Below are 6,059 nucleotides of genomic sequence, written 5' to 3' on the forward strand. Positions count from 1 at the left end.
ATGCTTAGCAATGACTACAGGATATACTCTCTGGAGAAGGAGGGTATATCATAGAGTCATAAGTCCAATAGGGTTGAAAAAAACAAAAAAGAAACAACCCAATTAAGACGGTAGACTTTGGTGCTGCTCTATGTTATACGTAGATCATTTTCAATGCGATGGAGTATCGGCATGACTGAATTACTGTAGGATAACTGGTCATAACGATACAATCGATTGATACTAATTGGATAAATTTTAGTTAATTTATACAATACTTTCTTCGTCATCATTAAATCACTTCAAGTCAAGATATAGACTGAAAATACTCGTATTTTGATCGATCGTTGCAATAATCCATTGGCCAAGGTAAAGGGACTTGTAATACTGCCATGATAAAGCCCCCCCCCCCAAAAAAATAAATGTGGAAATACAAGACTATCGATCGTTTGGTAAATTGTACCCCATTGACCGACATCTCCAACATTAGATCGTATGTCGGTGCTTTTCAAGTTGGAAGGCCTTGAATATACAACACAGAGTACGTCTTAGCGTAGTCTATCAACGTTGCCGTTGAAAATGGAGTATTGGACTAAGCAAAACGATCGATACCCATGGCATTTTTAGTGTTATCAATGGCTTGACTGTATGCTTAGACAATTCCTAGTTAGCTGACAAAGCGTCCATTATCTTCTCCTTGAAATGATGAGAACTGGATGGAGAGCAGCTGCACTATTATAATGTGATAGGGAACAAGTGGAGAGAGTAATGGCAAAGCGTACAAGGGTAGAAACATGTCGGCTTGATTTTTCGAATCCTTGTCCACTTGGATGAGTGTTATTTATGGTTGGAGATGAACAAGACACTATCAGTGGATTTTGGCAATAAGGTGAAACAACTGGTGATGGAAGGATAGCCGTGGATGGATATTATTTGCTAAATGAATACTGCACTATGTACACAATATCAGGAATGAGGTGAAAAGTAGAACCTTTTATTTGTGTTGTTTTCTCCGCCCCAGATAGGATCGACTATCATGATTCCTAATATAGTGGATATGATGTAGGAAAGAGACAAGAGATAAAGGATGATCATAACAGACGAGTGATCGCATCACTGAATATGATCGCTTTGCGTTTTATCCGCAATGAAAGTGTTTATCCTATGCGTTGACCAAATCATTATTGAATGATTGAGAAAGGGATGATGAGACTAATGCGATTATACGATATGCAAGTAGTCAATTGAATAGGTAAGTGTTTACACCCAAGACAAGTTATCCTCTTCTCTCTATCCTTTGCTTACCGTTATTTTCGTAATGATGAATAAAAATGGTTTCTTTATGTTGCTGTGATAAATCTACACATCGATTGCAATCGGATAGCCAAAATAAAGGAAGAAGGATGATCGAGAAAGTAAAGAGAGAGAGAGAGAAAATAGTTATCCATCAAGTCCATTGAACGTTATCTACTGTAATACCATTTTAATGCTAGTCGTTATCAATAACAGATTGACTAGTGCCAAATCAATCTCTACGCTAATACAATGATAGATGAATCAGTTGGAGCTAATTAGCAAGACTATTCCCTTGTTGGACATGAAAAACTAAGCCACTATTGGCCTTGATGGCCATGAGATTGCAAAGAGGATAGTACTGACCTTCTCGATCGCTAATATGTTGAATGTTGGCATCGAGGCCAGGGCTATTGTCTTCCGAGGGTAGAGGATCGAAATCGTCATTGGCCGTGTTGGACGATGCAGTTAAGACACAACAATTGAGATTGCCCATCTGATCGTTTGAAGACGATGTTGACGAAAGGATCAGCAATGAAAGATCAAAGTCAGGCAGGCTCTATCCTTCCTGATCAATGTTACAACACTGATCCAAATGCGATCAGAATATCTCCAACGGTTGCCAAACAAGAATGATCAAGCTTGGTCGACGATTGTGGCTTCCTTTTCAACATTGAACCTGATGCCAGACAGTCTTTAAGCCAGTTGGAGTCTTCATCGCCGGATTGCCAGCTTTTTACTAGTGACAATACAGGTCCACCAAGGGTCAGGCCGGATGCCTAGCAGGACATCGCTTTCCACTGTAAGATAGAGTACAGTCTACTGTAGACGACTATACAGTACAGTGTACAGTACTGTATACAGCGTGCTCTTTTTCGTTCCAGATTATTAAAGAAGTACTGTAAATGCTTTAATATTGATCAAATTATGTAAAAAGTAATTCAAAAGGCATGTTGTTCAGAGCTTCTTCTTTCCGTACATAGCAATTTTGATGAGTTTCGTTCTCAAAATGTCGCTAAACATTAGTGTTACTTTATCGAAAAGGAAAAGGATCATGCTGCACAGTACTGTACAGTGTACAGTACTGTCCTGCAGAGTGCACAGTACTGTGCACTGTGTGTCTCTGAAGGGCGTGGACAGTGTGGACTATCCAGTCCAGTACAGTACTGTTCCATTGCTCAGTGCTCACGGTCTTCTAACCCATTTTTTCCAAGCGACAACGGTATGTGTGCCCCCCCCCCCCCCATTCTGATACTGAATCAACCTTTGATGCAGCGTGTGGACGGTAGGCGTGCGTCATCGCTAGGCTTCAAGTGGGCCCAACTTGACCGTCACAGTGATTCTCCACATTAGACGTTTGCTAGGGAGGGGGTAAGCAAAATCCCACTTTACCCATTTTATCCATTCGTCATGGTGGTTCCCATCTTTTCATACTACATCAACGATTGCGGTACTATATGCCTATATCCACGTTGTAGGCATGCATCGTGTAGGGCTAAATTACTGTATTACAGCGCGGCATGCCAGGCTGCCCTACATCGACCTCCCAAATCCAACTTCATGGTACTGTCTATGATGTCATTGATAGGATAGAATGGACTTGATTGGATCGCTTTTTACTTTTTTTTATTTGCCTCCATGCTATCAAGCATTGTTCCTCAGCATGAGTACCGAACAAGTGGTCATGGCGCAGTCACAACGACAGAAACGATAGCCCTGTCCTGATTTGCAATGAATCCAATCTTGGGCTGGCTCAATCCATTCAAAATCACTTTATGATTGGCTAAAGTGAATATGGACCCAGTGGGTATTTCTCAATGACAAGAGCAGTGGATAGCGATCTCAATGTTAACTGATCTACTTTACATGTCTAATGTTTTGGTCATTCGACTATCCACACAGTCAATGACTATTATTATGAATAAACTAACAAGAATGATACTCTCTATCGGCCATGGAGCAGTAGTCCCAATCCATCATTCATTGATTAGTCGTGTTTGTAATAGCTTGTAGACAGTGAAGCACAGTCAGTTCTATACTAGTACAGTACTTGTACAATGTCTACAATGGATAGTCATGCTGGTAGCGACTAGGGGCCGGGCCCGGCTGTACCTTTGCTGAGTCAGTGTCGAATTTTCATCAATACGATCGATAACGCTTCAAAAAGCGACACGATTTTTGCTCGAGGTGTCCTTGAAATTTCTACCTTCAATACTGTCCATGCTATTTAAATTGGATGTCACCTTCAGGAATGGGTATGGAAGTAGCGATAACGCTTCAAAAAGCGACACGATTTTTGCTCGAGGTATCCTTGAAATTTCTACCTTCAGTACTATCCATGCTATTTAAATTGGATGTCACCTTAAGGAATGGGCATCTAACTAGCGATAACGCTTCAAAAAGCGACACGATTTTTGCTCGAGGTGTTCATAAGTAAATTGGCTGATTAGTCAGCATCATGTACAGTACCTTCAAATTTGATATGGGTCAAGGGAGGGTTCTCTCTCAATACGTACAGTACAGTACAGTACAGTAGTCTCTCCTCTCTACAAAAGACAGTACTGTACTGAACTTTGTTCTACTGTACCACAGACTGTAGTCTACAGTACAATCGATCTGTCCCTTCGATGTACGTCCGATGCTTGATTATGCCTAAAACAACAGGGTGGAGTCCATCCCATATTGGTCAATGGAAAGCTTTCCTTGGCTCTCTCTATCAGGACGTAGTCCCTCCCTCCCAGTGCCAAGGGACTGACTCATCCAAGACTGTACGCGACAGTACTGTACTGTCCTGTACTGTAGTTTGAAGGCATTTCGAAGGTCAACCGGATTGGTATGACTTGCGCGCGACATGCGCAGTGCCGCGCCACGTCCCAGTCCCGGTCGGGTCCCGGTACGTCGTAGTTGGTAACCATACCGACTGTACTGTCAATGTACTGTACACTGTACAGGTACAATGCACATGCAACACTGATACTGTAGACAATATTGCATACACTACTGTATAAAACTTCCAATGTGAATGGAAACGTGTCATTGCCAGTCTTGCCTTTTTCCCAAAGAGGGCAACCTTGATCTAGTCAAGATTCTTGCGGCCTTCCTTCATTTCTCCATTCCATTGGACGACCACAAAAGGAAAGAATCAAGTAATCATGGAAAAAATGGATGTAGCTGTTGACGAGAACGGGGATAACTCTGCGTAAGTCATGTTATGTTACTTTGAGAAAGGAATGAGTTGTAAAGATTTGACTACAGTAGTCTTCAACAGTAAATACAGCCAACGCAAAGCATGACTACACTAGACTACGATATGCTCGCCCATATGACATCCAGTAAGAGCATGAAGAATCAATAGTTTAACCAACTGTCAAAATGGCAAATACTACTAATACAGTCATCCAATGGCTATTTCTATCGGCGTAATACAACGTTGCAGAATTCATTGAATGAGTGTATGCAGGATACAATCAACGTTAGGAGTACTTCCTTCTTCTCAACGCTGATGCAATGGTAGACGACGTTCTTGGTGACGTTGATCCAAAGGGAGACGAGTTGAGACCGGGTAGAATCAATCGCCGATCCTAGCAGCAAACGCATCGTACAAAATTCTCATCCATAATTGACATCTTCTAATAAGGTCGCTAACCAATACACTACTACCCGTTGATTTTGTTGCTGATGGAACACTTCAATCCAGTCTACTATAAACAAGCATTCTTTGCAATCCAGTCTTGGTTGAATGCATTTCAACCAGATAGATCATTGGCTAGTTGCCACCTTCTCATCGACGTATCAAGTTTCCTGCCAACAACTACTCGACTCGACTGTAACTTGTAGAAATAGGACCACAATGAAGTAACATTACCATAATGGTCAAGAATCATACAATAGATTGGGTTCTACCACGGTATAGCCAATGCTGTGCAATCACCCTATAAAATCCAAACAATTTTCTCATATTATCCCATTCTATTTCATCCAAATCAAAGTCTGAAACACAACGTAAAAATCTACGTATTAGATAGTCAATTCTTTCTCATACGACTTAGATCGTTCCTTTTAACTCAATCAATGTATTCAGCTTGCAATAGTTAACTTACTGTCAGGATAAAATGTCCTAATTCCTTTTAGAAGCTTCTACAAGCTAGGCAATTATAGCAATAATAATCAGAATCATAGACCACGTTAACTAGTGTTATACCTAGTGCAAAAAAGTGGCCTACAGCCAAATTTCCTATTCAATAAATAAATGATATCACTCCAAATACCTAATAAAGCAATTTTTAATACCCCCATCAAGGATACTCAATTACCACTATCAATCATCGTTTGCGTGTCCAGCCTGCAGTCACATTCTTCCGTACTTACAGTATACCATAAACACAAAATAAACTTTAGACATCAATAATAATACGTTTTCTACATTTATTCACACCTGGATTAATTGCATTTTATGCCCCTTCAAGTACGCATTAGTCATTTCAAGGAACTTACCGTTAGCAATATGCTTCATCTTTATAATATTATAATTGATAGTGTGGCATGATACTTATGAGAATCAACAGATAGGTGTTCATACCTGTACGTAACGAACTCATTATAACGATGAAACATCCACCCTCTCCTTAAAGATCATACCGATTTTTACGTCTATTCAAATAGTGACACTAATGCAGTCTGACAATTTTACTCATAAAAGGTAGCAATAGTCAAATAAAGTACACCATCAATTATAATGGAAATTCTATCTCTTAATCATTTACTCTTGCATGCTTATCAATATATAG

The sequence above is a fragment of the Trichoplax adhaerens genome, genomic scaffold, assembly GCF_000150275.1.
Source record: "Trichoplax adhaerens TRIADscaffold_15 genomic scaffold, whole genome shotgun sequence".
Classification (NCBI taxonomy): Eukaryota; Metazoa; Placozoa; class Uniplacotomia; order Trichoplacea; family Trichoplacidae; genus Trichoplax; species Trichoplax adhaerens.